Here is a 14,553-nt window from a genome sequence, read left to right as displayed (position 1 = left end):
GCGCTTATATGAGATACAAACTGAAAATAATTCTTTGAGTAATTTAGGTGTAACTATTAATAGAAAGTTCTAGATTGTTTTACGATGGATGTTCTTTTTAATTCAAAATTGTTTAAAAGGATGTGGTTGTGTGTGCTGATTTTATGTCACAAAGCTCCATTATTGAAGTTTAAGACAAACCCAAAGAAGGAAGTTATTTATACAAAACCACTTCAGTGTGATTTGGCTCAAAGCATTGTACTTATTAGATTGTTTTACGATGGATGTTCTTTTTAATTAAAAATTGTTTAAAAGGATGTGGTTTTGTGTGCTGATTTTATGTCACAAAGCTCCATTATTGAAGTTTAAGACAAACCCAAAGAAGGAAGTTATTTATACAAAACCACTTCAGTGTGATTTGGCTCAAAGCATTGTACTTATTAAATTGTTTTACGATGGATGTTCTTTTTAATTCAAAATTGTTTAAAAGGATGTGGTTGTGTGTGCTGATTTTATGTCACAAAGCTCCATTATTGAAGTTTAAGACAAACCCAAAGAAGGAAGTTATTTATACAAAACCACTTCAGTGTGATTTGGCTCAAAGCATTGTACTTATTAAATTGTTTTACGATGGATGTTCTTTTTAATTCAAAATTGTTTAAAAGGATGTGGTTGTGTGTGCTGATTTTATGTCACAAAGCTCCATTATTGAAGTTTAAGACAAACCCAAAGAAGGAAGTTATTTATACAAAACCACTTCAGTGTGATTTGGCTCAAAGCATTGTACTTATTAAATTGTTTTACGATGGATGTTCTTTTTAATTCAAAATTGTTTAAAAGGATGTGGTTGTGTGTGCTGATTTTATGTCACAAAGCTCCATTATTGAAGTTTAAGACAAACCCAAAGAAGGAAGTTATTTATACAAAACCACTTCAGTGTGATTTGGCTCAAAGCATTGTACTTATTAGAGTGTACGATCAGACGTGATAACCCCTTCACAGATCTCCGTAACTGCGACAGTTCAGATCAATGTGAAGTTTATAGTTTATCCAAAGCTTGTTCACTAACAGACCGCTCCAGTAGTACTGAAATTACTCGTGATTGTGTTTTTTAAATATTCACCTCTTATCGCCATTTTTTATTTCAGGCTTTTCAAACAAGACGCCTGAACGGTTTTCTTATTAATCGTGTAGATGCAGTCTTTGAAGGATTGATAGACGTGCTTTAGAACAATTTTAATTATACAGTTTTTTAATAACATTAAATCTACAGACTATGAATCATTTACTACTCACGTTGTGTAGTTTTACGTTTGTGTAACTGCTAAAGCGACAGGCTTTTTAAAGTAGTATTTACACAACCTAATGAAATCTACATATTAGAAAATTTATGAAAAGTTTACTTCTGTTACAATCGTAGTATATTGAAGACTACATACTTGTGCCTATATTATCACCAATATATTGTTCTGTTCGATTCATTTAGTTATGTTATTTAGTTAAGGTAATTTTTTTACATAATCATATATGCCCTCCACGATCTTCTGACGATCCACGGTGGTTCAATAAGTGATACGCTTTTGTTTTTAATGGCAAATTTATAAATTGAGGGTTTTGCTATCTTGAATTAAATTGAATTTTAATGTTCCAGAGCATATATGCCTTTCATTTTTGAGTTTTATGTATAATCGTATTTTAAATTATTTATTTGGAACATTATGACTATACATATCTACCCATATTAATATACGAATTGTATTAATCTATTAAATTATTTTTGTTATGTCGATATAGTAAAGGCCATTTGAAATATGAAATAAAAAAATAAAATGGTTCTATTTTGTTAATTACCCTACCCCCTCGTCGCGCCGTAACATCATATCGCAAACAAGTCTCCTTGTTGTTATAATAATCGGCTTTGAGAGAATCCCGTGGATCTTTACAACATCGATAGTAACGTTGCGTCGTAGAACAGTTAGTAGTCTTATCTCTCAAACCTAAAATATTTTTATATGTTTAATGTTAAGATTTGTATTTAAAATTATATATTGTTAATTTTCAGTAGAATCATTATGTATATTAAAACTAGTATAAACTGATAATCTGATATAAATTTCTTTTAAATCTCAGTCTTCTGTTAATGTGTCAGGTTCCTTTTTAAATGTATAGGTACGCACTATTATTTACTATATAGATTTTAAAATACAAACAGTACACTATCCAACTTGTAAGGTAAAAGTATTAAACTTCATGGATTATAATGTAGATAGCATTTGTAGATATATTATTATAAATTTAAGAATATTGAGGTATGTCACATAATGTATAGCTGATGATGCAAATACAAGTCGAAATACGAACTATTGTCCTTTTTCTTTTTTTAGCTTGTATCTGTTATAAAAGTATTTACATTCTATCCTTCAATTGACATCTAATAAAAATCACAAAGTAGTTATTCTTATATTAGTGAAACACGATCGATTTTGTAACGGTTCATTTCAAGAAAACATAATAAATGTCCCTCGACGCTTATTCCATTCACTACTAATTGCTATTAAGTTCAGAGGAGGAAATTTAATATCTGCAAACGGGTTGGAGCGAACTGGAAATGTAATTATGATTGTCAGCCTCGAATCGCCAACTAACGAAGCTACTTTACAGCCCATTACCGAAGTGAATAGTGCTAAGGAATCACGTAAAGTGATTAATTCATACAGATCTAAGACTAGCTTAATACATAGGGTGACTACGATAGGCAGTGCGGCACAGTAGGTCCTTAGTACAGAGTTTAAGGGACAGTTTTTAGGATCGTAGGTGTAAGAACATTTATCTGTTTAAATATATAGATGATTTGTTTCTGTGTGAGCGTTAGTTAAACTTCATCCTGTAGACATAATGTATCAGGAACTGTCTAAGCTAGAATTGGTTTGCATCTCAGAGTGCAGCGTGCCAAACAACGTATTTGTAGCGTAGCGTAAAGGATTTTAATGTTGGAAGTGTCCGAAAATATCTAGTTGTATACCCCGAGTGTCCCAAAAATTATATCTCCATCATAAACGTATGGAGTTTTAAAATGTCCAAATCTTAGTGGTTATAATAATACCACATGACGATTACCTCCCTTTCTCTAAAATGTAGGGTAAACTTACAAAATTTAATATTTTAAAGGAATGAATGAACCGTCGAGTGATTCCTCATTATCATTTTCTAACAAATGCAAATGAACTGATTTACTTCGTTGAAAGTTTACATGACCCACGCAAAAGTTTTCGGACTAATACTTTTTTACTATGTGCCTTGAAATCTATTCTGGTGAATAAAACATTTCGAACATCCAATTCACTCTGTAAAAGGTAACTTTATCGCTCTTGATAGAAGGCTGATAGATATGGTAGAAATTTGATGCGGTTTTATTAACCCAGCATCCCACTGTTCCAAGGTTAAAATGTAAGTGTGGAGTTCCTGGACACTCGCTACATTGTACATTAAGTTGTATTTTTGTGATGTGCTAATCTCAGCGGTCATTACAGGACGAGAGCTTTCATTAAAACATTACTTGTCCTAATAACACTTGATGTAGTGCTAAAATTATTTTAAAATCAAACTTAAAAGCAAAATAAAACCTATTACATGTTTAATAAATACTTCTCATAGTACCATTACCTGGCCACTTTTATTTGCATTTAATAAAATTATTGTTTTTGAAGCATTTTGAAGGTGTTCTATTATACTAATTACAATATTGACGCTTTTATTTCGTAGAAATCTATTTTCGTGTTGCTACGTTACTGTTATTATACTCGTATTTTCATTGTTGTGATATTTTATACCAAACAATCTTAAATTTTACACCATTACAAACAACAATAGTAAAAGGAGCAGTACATTGTTTAATAGTAAAATTAAGTTCTATTAAAATAACTCCTAAAAGTATCAAATTAATGTGTTTGTGAAATAATCGCATTGACCGAAAAGAATGCTGGGTAGCAGGACCTGTACTCGTATCATTTTAACTGAATTTCATAGCGAGTAACTTTCTGACATCAACAAAATTAAGCTGTATACTTGTCTATATCGGGTTAGTCGAGTCGGTTTAGAAGTATTTCGCCACATCGAGAGCCAATGTGTGAGAGAAGGAGCAATAACACGTGGCGGGGTGGCTGAGGAAATGAGATGTCGAGAGACGATTGCAGGTCTTGATGTGTCACTACTTGCTCTCTCCATCATCCCTCCACCTCCACCACCACACCTCCACTAGTGGGGCCTCCAGACTTACTCCTTGCTATTATTGTATGTGAGAAGGAGCAATAACACGTGGCGGGGAGTCAGAAAATGAGATGTCGAAAGACGATTGCAGGTCTTGATGTATCACTGCTTGCTCCCTCTCCATCATGCCTCCACCTCCACCACCACACCTCCACTAGTGGGGCCTCCAGACTTACTCCTTGCTATTGTATGTGAGAAGGAGCAATAACACGTGGCGGGGAGTCAGAAAATGAGATGTCGAGAGACGATTGCAGGTCTTGATGTATCACTGCTTGCTCCCTCTCCATCATGCCTCCACCACCACACCTCCACTAGCGGGGCCTCCAGACTTACTCCTTGCTATTGTATGTGAGAAGGAGCTTTAACACGTGGCGGGGAGTCAGAAAATGAGATGTCGAGAGACGATTGCAGGTCTTGATGTATCACTGCTTGCTCCCTCTCCATCATCCCTCCACTTCCACACCTCCACTAGTGAGGCCACCAGACTTAGGCTACTCCTTGATATTATTGGCTCTCTACAGAATTCAGTAAACTACTTGCGTCCTCTGCTAGTTTTTAATCATACCCTAACGTAAAGGACAAAGTATGTAATATAATTTCTGTACTTTCCAATTCACAATTTCCTCTCACACCTCTCGTACTTGATTAGAGTTTACCTTAATTTTAAGTTTTATACATTTAAAAAACCTGAAACTTGGTTTTTTGTAGTTTTTGTAAGTGAATTAACGTTAAATTATGTATTCCTTAATGTATTCCTCATTAGTAGCGACTACATGAACATTTCAAATATTAGATATATCATTCATAGAGTATGTAAGAAATTATATTTGTAACTGAGTGTAGTTTTTTCGGATTATGGAGTGGCCCCAGATAATTTCCCTTTATTGGTTGTCTTTTTTCAATTCACTAAGTATACATATATTTACATTGAAAGCATTTAACCTAGTATGATATAAATATTTTTACTCACCGACTCGTTATGCCATGATCACGGTTGTTAATCTCAGGTAACTATAAAGAAATAAATGGTTATTAAATACAAATTTAACAATACGTTTAATGACGTGCAAATTAATAGACAAAATTTAAAAATAGGCATACAATCAATCAAATTTCCAAGTTAAAAATATAATCATAGAGACTGATATTTTAGTGTATTCTTATAATACTTTCGCACGTATTTGCATATTTAAATTTAAAAAATATATATTGATACGAATTTGAAAGACAATACAATAGTTTACTTTATGCTTACAAAATTTACTGCTCCGATTTTCTTTGTTTTTATAAGGTTTTTTTAAAGTTACTTGAGGTTAACTACCGTGATGGCCTAATTGTCGAAACTTGTGTTATTTTTTTACATAAATGTATTAGGGGTATAAGAGTACGATGTTTCATGTTATTTTCAATCTAATTATTATATTAGTCGTATGTTGACAATTATAAATTAGAATATATATATATATATATATATATATATATATATATAAAAGAAAGTTTATTGAAATTAAATAAGGCTATTGCCATTTATACAATTTAATGTAAATAAAAGTCGTTTGGCGGGTATTTGGTCTTCCGATCACATGTTAGTTTGCTTATTTAAACGCATATGTGACAGATATGGCCAAATACAAAATAATTGAATCGGAAAAAGTAAGCGCTCTGTGGTGTAATGGTAGCACATTCACCCGGCAAGTGAGAGATCCGGGTTCGACTCCCGGCGGAGCAAGTACTTTTTGTGATTCAATGTTTATTGAAATTAAATAAGGCTATTGACATTTATACAATTTAATGTAAATAAAAGTCGTTTGGCAAGTATTTGGTCTTCCGATCATATGTTAGTTTGCTTATTTAAACGCATATGTGACAGATATGGCCAAATACAAAATAATTGAATCGGAAAAAGTAAGCGCTCTGTGGTGTAATGGTAGCACATTCACCCGGCAAGTGAGAGATCCGGGTTTGACTCCCGGCGGAGCAAGTACTTTTTGTTCAGTGTTTATTAAAAAAAAAAAATGGCTGTTGTCTTCTTCTTAATCATTTTGGTTTTTTTCTTAAATGTACCGTATGTTTTCTGATTCACACTGTAATTAAAGATTGCTACACAGTTAAAGTGTTGAAATATTTCAACTTTGTTGTTTAAGCCTATCTTCAATCAACATTAAATTCAATCAAACTCCGTTTTACAGAATAAAGAAACTTAGTTTATGGCAGTTATGACACATGCAATCTTAGAACCAAGATCACAGTTTTTCTTTTCATTTTCACATTAAAAACAAAACGAGTTTTTTTTACTGGGCAGTTGAAAATGAATCGGGTTTACTTTTCAGACTTCTTGAGTCAAAATGTAAACAGTTCAACAGCCTGTAAGAAATTAAACTAATAAAATATTATAAAAAATACTCTACTATTAGCTAAATATACAATTGTATCTGTTACCTACTATTTGATTTTAAAATGAGCTAACAAACAGATATTTCGCTATTACGTAGTTCTATGTTTGCAAAAAAAATATTAACATTAAATGAGGAAACAATAACAATAAAGACTAAACCAAAGAAGACGTTATTGAGAACAAATATAACCAACTGTTAAAGTACTGTACGTGTCGGATACATATGTTAAATGGAACATCTGTTTGTTGAACCAGGACGATAATGGCCCCTGATGTTATTGTTTATTTAGGCCTCAAGATCCATCTAAAATAAATGCTAATATATTTTATTTATTTTTAACTGGCTTTAAATTTGGGATTTTGGTACATCTATGAACAAAAGGTATTTTGGTACATTTATGAAGAAAAGGTATTTTGGTACATTTATGAACAAAAGCTAGTTTCCATTACTCTGGTTTAGCTTTAATATAATATTCTTTAACATTTGAATTTAGCTGTGTTTTCTTTGAGCGTTAGAAAAGCCGATCACTCGTGGGACTGGAAAACATTTCAGTTCTGTCTGTTTGGCCGCACGATATCTCGAAAAAGAACTGATTTATAGACTTAAAATTGTACATGAAACTTCATTTCTAGATGAGGCACATTCAGTTCGATGATGGTGCATGTTACGTTATGGATTTGCCTGAGCGTTCGTGGATATTTGTACATGAAACTTCATTTCTAGATGAGGCACATTCAGTTCGATGATGGTGCATGTTACGTTATGGATTTGCCTGAGCGTTCGTGGATATTTTTACACTGATCTTATGGGTAACCATCGTGGCAACAAAAATTAAAGAGTAAAAATATGGGTAAACAAACTCAGTATATGGATAAGATATCGTAAATATCGTAACATGTGAAACATCAACACATGTAGCCTAATTGTCTCAACACATCCATCATCATTTTGGTGTCTTGGTATGTAGATTTGTATTATTTAAACTCTGATATGAAACTCAATTTAATGGACAAAGATATTTTGAAAAAAACTTTCATCTGTAAACTTTAAATTTTTTTGCACGAAACTTCATTTCTACGTAGACAATAGAATTTGGCTTAGTGTTGTTGTCCTATTCACCCACAATTCTGAGAAATTTTCTCTTTTGTCTGCCAGGAGAATATAAAAATTTCCTTTCTGTACGATTATCTGTCGATTCTGTCTGTCTTCAATGAAATGAACTATACTCTGAAGTGAATCCCACCAAAGCCTGGTACTGTTAGGGGTTAGATTAGTAATATCAAAATAATGATTTAATCTATCTAACATATCTCGGGTAATTCTTTCCATTGTTTTATATCATATGTCAACTTGTGATAAACTGTTTATATCATGTGTGTTTTTAAGTGAACAATATACAGTGTTGATATACAGTATTCGACTGTACTGACGTCGTTGAGACGTTCAAGCAGTATTAACACTTTGGTATCATTAATCAGCTGAATCAACAATTAGCTATGTTAACAGAGCTCAGTAGTGTTGTCATATCCGATTACACACCCCTTTGTTTTAATCTTACACTTAGTTTATAACGAAGGCAAACTAATTCATATTTAAAATTATAATCGAATTTGCCAAGCAAATTTGTATTTTCAAAAGTCCAAGGAGAAATAATTTTCGTTTTTCTGTTTTTTTTAAATGAAAACTTTTATCTCAGCCAGTTTTACGAATTCTTGAAGTATTATTTGTGTATATTAAATTATATTTCTTATATTATGTTTGTTAATTCCTCTAAAATATAAATCTTCTATTTAAACATATAGTGTATTTATATTTCAATTGAACAATCAACTAACCGTGTGAATAATTGTAAATAACGAAGGAATCCTCATTGCCGATTATGCTTCTCTCAATCGCCTTAAGCTTAGAATCTATTGAGAGAAGAAGAATCAGGTGTAGTGAAGATCCGTTGTCCTATTTATTCCAATACCTCGTTGCTTAATAACTTGAACCTGCACTGATGATCGTTTCATCCATTGTTGGATCTCTGATGAATGAAAATAATGAATCCCAGACAAAAATATTGTCGTCTACATCCCGGTCACGCGGATAAACAAACACAACGAACTGACCCTGGTGTGGACAGTGGTTTCTAACCGCATTTCCAAAGTACATTTTTCATGTAGAAGTCATTGTTCCTGTCGTGTACGTTCCTATAGAACAATAACCGGTTCCGTGTTGTTATTCTTCGCCTGTTCCATGCTTTTAAATTAACGGCCAAAATACGTTACTTTTTATAACTCTCGAGTTTTAATTAATTTATATAACTTGTCTACTGTGTAATGTTTCAAGTCATCGCGGTTGTATGTAAAAATTGGTTCAAACTTTTCGAAAACAATGCTTAGCATGCTTTATCGCTCTAAAGTGTGCATGCAAGTTGTATCACCGTCGGAAACCAAACCACATCTTCACTCAATTCACTGTAAGGTAGTGAAAAGATTGATAGCGTGGGTTAAAATTATACCTTTTAGTTCCTCAGCCAAGAAGATACCAGAGTAGATGTGTAATATCATCAAAACAAATACAGCATACTTTTAATTTTAGTTTAATGTCATTTTTATTTATAAACATAATATAATAAACATCATATAGTGTACAGGCTTGGAGACATTTTAAACTAATATGGAATTTTTTGGAATGCATACAGTTTTGTTTATCTATATATATATAAATGAATGTTTGTATGTTTGTCCTTTATGGAATCGTGAACTATTGGACCGATCATGATGAAAATTTGTACGTTATATGTATTTTTCCACGGAGAAGGTTTATAAGCTATGCCCATCCCTTTCCCGATTCAGGATTCCGCCCCACTGGTTACAGAAATACCCATAAGAAATGCATTGCAGCAAACATATGTTAACGTCTTTTCAAATTTTTAATCAGCTGTTCTTTGTAAACATATATTACACTTATAGTTTTAAAGCATAGAGTAAGCTTAAGAGAAACGACAAATTTTGTTTAAACTGTATTTTGCAATCACTGTTAAACATAGACTTTACTATCCAGATAATACAATTCAAATTTGATGTAAAAATTCACCTTTAACTGCAATATTTATTTAATATAAACCATGCTCATGCTTGATCAGAAGAGTAATGCAGATATCATAATTACTATCTTACGTTGGCTACAAATATAAAGAATGTTATAAAATCAACCTTAGTTGTTTTTTTTTTGACAGAAGTATGGTTCTCAAAACTCCGTGTGTACATATTCTCTCGATCGAGACAACAAAGCAAGCTCAATCGTGGCATCGGAGATATAACTAATTTAATCTAAAATTTATTATAGTAAAAAAAAAAAAATTTACTAAGTAATATAAGGACTTCGGTTCTTAAGATTTGCGTGCGAAGCCGTGGGTAACAGCTAGATAGAGGCAGGAATATGGTACATACCTTCATAATACGCCCAAGAGGCTCACGATGGAACGACTATCAATTATCTCAGCAATGTTTAGAATGTGATAGAAAAAGAATAAGTGAATATAGTGTACTGTTTTCAACGGGAAATTGCGTGCGAAGCCGCGGGCAACTTTTGCAAAAAATTATTGAAATGCGCAGCAAAGCGCGCCGGGCCCGCTAGTATATTATAATCAATTACATAATGTTTTAACACAATAAGTAGGTTTATATTGTTTAATTTATAGGCATAAAAACTAGGTGTTGATACTATTAGCTAACAAAACTATTATACAAGGCTATTAGCAACAAGGGTACTATTAGCTCTCCCTCCCCCCTCCCCCAAGCAATATTTAAAAAATAAAGCAAGTTTGAACTTAAGCATAATATGCTAGTTTTATCTCGCTTGCATTTTGAACATTGTTTAGTTGTAGAAAAGCATAAATAAACCGTTTTAGTTGCTTAACTAAATAATCTATATGATGTTTCCATGTCTTTCTGTGTAATCAAAGATAACTCCAGAATACTTGTAAAATATTAACTCTATACTTTCGCATGTACATTTGTTACATTTAAGATAATTTCCACAGCTATGTACGATTAGATTTTTTTTAAATACTTCAGAAACACAGCGCAAGGATAGTGGTAAACATTTTAAAACGTTAAGATTGAAAATGTTTTGATCCAGCCATTTCTTATAGGCCACAAAGTCACTATGAGCCTTTAATTTGTCCCTTGTCCGATTTTAACCTTTTAAAAAATTACATGCTAAGCAAATAAAAAGATTTTCCATTTAAATTTATTGTAGAAATATTATTGATATAGATTAAAAATAAAATTGGTCCGAGAACACTTCCCTAAACAACACCAATAATCCACTGACAAATGGTCACTAGCCATCACGCAGGGATTTACATATTACTGTGTTCTATCTGTGAGGTCACTTGAAAACCATAGAAGGGTGCTTCCACGTACACCAATAGCTTCTAGTTTTTTTATTAATTTGATTTTTTTAACGGAGTCAAACGCATTCTTAAGATCGCGAAAAACAAGCATAGAAAGATAACCTCTTGGAATGCAGACATTTATCTGGTTATTAAAATCAAATAGGACTTCGTTTATATTTTTATCTTTTATGAATCCATACTGATAGTCACTTAAAATGTTTTGATGAAAATAAGATACTAACTGTTCTGGAATTCTCCGTTGTATATACCTTACAAAATACGCTGAGTAGGTAAATCGGTCTGGAGTTATTTTTTTTTACTAAATTTATTTGATTTGTGTAAAGGGATAACACAATATTAGCCATTTTAAAATTACTAGGAAAATACTGGATATAATACTTAGATTTATTAAATGGCACAATGACTTTGCGACTATAGTGAAGTTTGGTGGAGTCATGTATGTACTCGTATACACTCTATATATATTTATATATTTGATAAGCCTTTAGTTTATCAGCACTAATACTACATTTAATCTGTAGTAGTCAGAGTAGTTTTATTCAGGCCGAGCCGCGAGCTACATTAATAATCAAGGCGTAGTCTAACAGCATTCCTTAGCAGACTGATGAAGCATTCCTTGGAGTAATTTAATATTCACCATCACCATTGACACTTACAATATGCAAATTTATAACATGTAGTGAACTTTGTGAGTTACCGTTACCATAGTAAAATAAGGATAAATTATAATTTATATCGTTGTTGTGAGAAATAAATGTATTTAGTAATCTGTATATTTAATATTTACATAATGTAAATTTTAGATTAAATTCACCTAACATTCTTTTATTACTCATGCCCGTGCTATTTGTTTTTATGCTAGTATTGTTTGTTTTTATAAAAATCATTGAAAAATGTTTTTATTACCGTTGATTTATTTTAATTTAATAACAAGTGCATCAAATAACTAAGAAGCATCTCTGGTAATTTTTTTAACAGATTACATTAGTTTAAATTAACTTAATATTAACAAAGATTTGTTACTGTGTGAATGTATTAGTAGGAAAGTGATGCTTGATGTAATACATTACCATCATTGGATGGTAGTGTTGATTCGTTTGTAAGTTTCCCATTAGCATACGCAAATATGTAAATTATTTTAACATTACTTAAATTTGGCGTAAGAAATCTCACAGTAATATAAAGAGTCATCATATAGAAACCTAATAAGCGAACAGACAAATTCGAAAAAAATCAAAGTATTGAAACTGAGATGAGATCATACTAAATCCTCATCGTCGCAGGTACGAGTTTCTTGTAAAAAACGTTGATTGATTCTCATGTAATAAATATCACATATTACAATTTCTGTATAGTTTCCGTTATGACACGGAATTAGGTATATTTCATCTAATATACTTACTTGTAGATTATAGTACTTTTGTGAAATTTTTAAAGTTATTGTGGTATGACTTACATGTTTTAGTACTTAATTTCAAAGGTTATGTGTTTTGTTAACAAACATAGTTGTCTTTAGAAATAGGTGTAAATATGTTTGTAACCTTTGTAGTATATTTTAGTGTTATGTAAATGTAAATTATATATTTGTATTCGTGAGTAGGAAAGGGACGTTCGCGTCAAAACCGGCAGAATTATTAAATCAGAAGCTATTTCTTAAAAATCTTGGTCAAGTTTCTTTCTGAGAGGGATTTTTTCTACGGGATTCAAGACGGATTAAGTGGCATACTTTTACTCGTACAATAGAAATTTGGTATCGGCTCCTGGACTATAACAGAAAACTATTGCTTGGTGCGTTGTTTCATTGGGAAAAAAAAACACTGATGTAGGTTATCTTGTAATTAATCATGTATCTGTAGTTGAAATTGTTTTGCTGTGAAATTTGTTGTTTACGAAAGGTTTCAAAATGAGATACACATTTAGTAAACGAAGTACATGACATTTCAAACCACAAAAGGCTCATTTATATACGGAGTGTTTTGTTCTTGTAACAACTATTACCTTGAATACACAGATAGAATCTATACACGTTGCTTCTATATAGCGCAATTTCCTCGTGCAGTTGTTTATGTTGTACATCATGTCAGTTCCATAAGGAAATTCTACATTTATTTAAATGATGTGCATCTGAAACATGCCATTGAAATCTGAGAGAGTTGAAACTTTGTTTATCTACTTAACAAAATCAGTCTAATTTTTAAATACTGTATACTTATTCTTTCTGGTTTTTCATTTCATCATTTATTGTTTTAAACTAAGTAAATTATTAAAATGCATAAAATATGCTTTTTTTCCTAATAATATGCGTAAATGGTATATTTTGTTTCGCATCTACAAGAAAATATTTACAAAACCATTTGTTTCACCTATCAATGCTGCTGATATGATTGGACCCAATTCCCCAATATATCGAAGACTTTTTAAACGATCTGCAGTCTCTAGCAGAGTTTGATAGATTGACTTAAGTAACCTACATATTTTTTTTATAAACATCGTTACAAATACGTTTTGATTGTTACTATATATTTTATTTATTACAATCAACACGGTACATCGAACATCTTTTGGTTTGTATAACAGAAAGCAACCTTAGTTTCGACACTGCGGATGTGGGATTGTTCCAATGACTTGTACAGGAATTGTATTAATAGACATCTCGCTATCCCAGTAAAGGTCCCTAATAATATTATTACGTTATTATTATTAGCTGATAGAGATTACGAGATTTCGTCAATATTGTTATGAAAGAGAACTGTGTGCGGATGTTGGGATTTTTCTAATGATCTCTGTTAATAATTGACCTTAATTGAGTCAAGCATAAGTTAAAATATATGACTTTCTTTTAGTATGGCTTAGGTCACAAGCGAAAGCCTAACTAGCTTGAACCTACAAGACCTCAACTCCAGGCCAACTCACCATCAAAGTAATTAATCTTTAAGATTTCTTCATGAAATGTGTTATGCATGATGTAAGAGTGGCCCATTGTTCTAATTGCGTATTTTCCCTTTATTCATCAATATAAAATTAAAACACTAAATATAAGTCTGATGACCGCTAATGATTTTTCTATTATTTTGGGTTGGATTGATGTGAACGTTTACATCCTTAATATCCGCTTACACTTCAATTTATAAAATCAGATTTTCCTTAAAAAATTTTGAATCGTAGTTGATCAAGTAAACTATCCGATGTCATTACACAACAGACAAACGAAGCCAATGTAATATGTAGCTAGAATAATGTTCAGCAAAACAGAGGTTTGGGCACTTCGTCCGTTTATTTATACATGAGTCACGTTGAAAGGGGAGCTCATCATTTTAATCCTTTCCTCTGTTATTTATATCCTCAAATTCGCTCGTAATAATATAATGGAGTATGTATGTTAGTTGAAATTTTATAACTGAAAGAAACGTCCGCTTCAATTCCACGTGACTATTGTTACCCAGCCGTTCCAAGGACACACTACACCCTAACCTGGAGTCATGCTAAACCCATTTTACGACGCAC

General features: G+C 32.0%; 2 protein-coding genes across 6 annotated transcripts in view; one reads left to right on the top strand and one right to left on the bottom strand.

The window, feature by feature from the left end:
- LOC124359151 (protein furry) overlaps positions 1 to 14,553 on the top strand; it is a 693,398-nt gene that overhangs the window by 397,955 nt on the left and 280,890 nt on the right. The window lies entirely within an intron of this gene.
- LOC124359168 (FMRFamide receptor-like) overlaps positions 1 to 14,553 on the bottom strand; it is a 419,981-nt gene that overhangs the window by 259,014 nt on the left and 146,414 nt on the right. The window contains exon 3 of one of the 2 annotated variants that reach the window (XM_046811696.1): positions 5,216 to 5,256. The exons of the other annotated variant lie outside the window; for it this stretch is intronic. The gene's annotated coding sequence lies outside the window, so the exon portion shown is untranslated. The remainder of the gene's footprint in view (positions 1 to 5,215; positions 5,257 to 14,553) is intronic. 2 annotated transcript variants of the gene reach the window in all.

Source organism: Homalodisca vitripennis, chromosome 1, assembly GCF_021130785.1.
Source record: "Homalodisca vitripennis isolate AUS2020 chromosome 1, UT_GWSS_2.1, whole genome shotgun sequence".
Classification (NCBI taxonomy): Eukaryota; Metazoa; Arthropoda; class Insecta; order Hemiptera; family Cicadellidae; genus Homalodisca; species Homalodisca vitripennis.
Note: the sequence above shows the minus strand (reverse complement) of the source record. Positions and strands in the feature narration are given on the sequence as shown.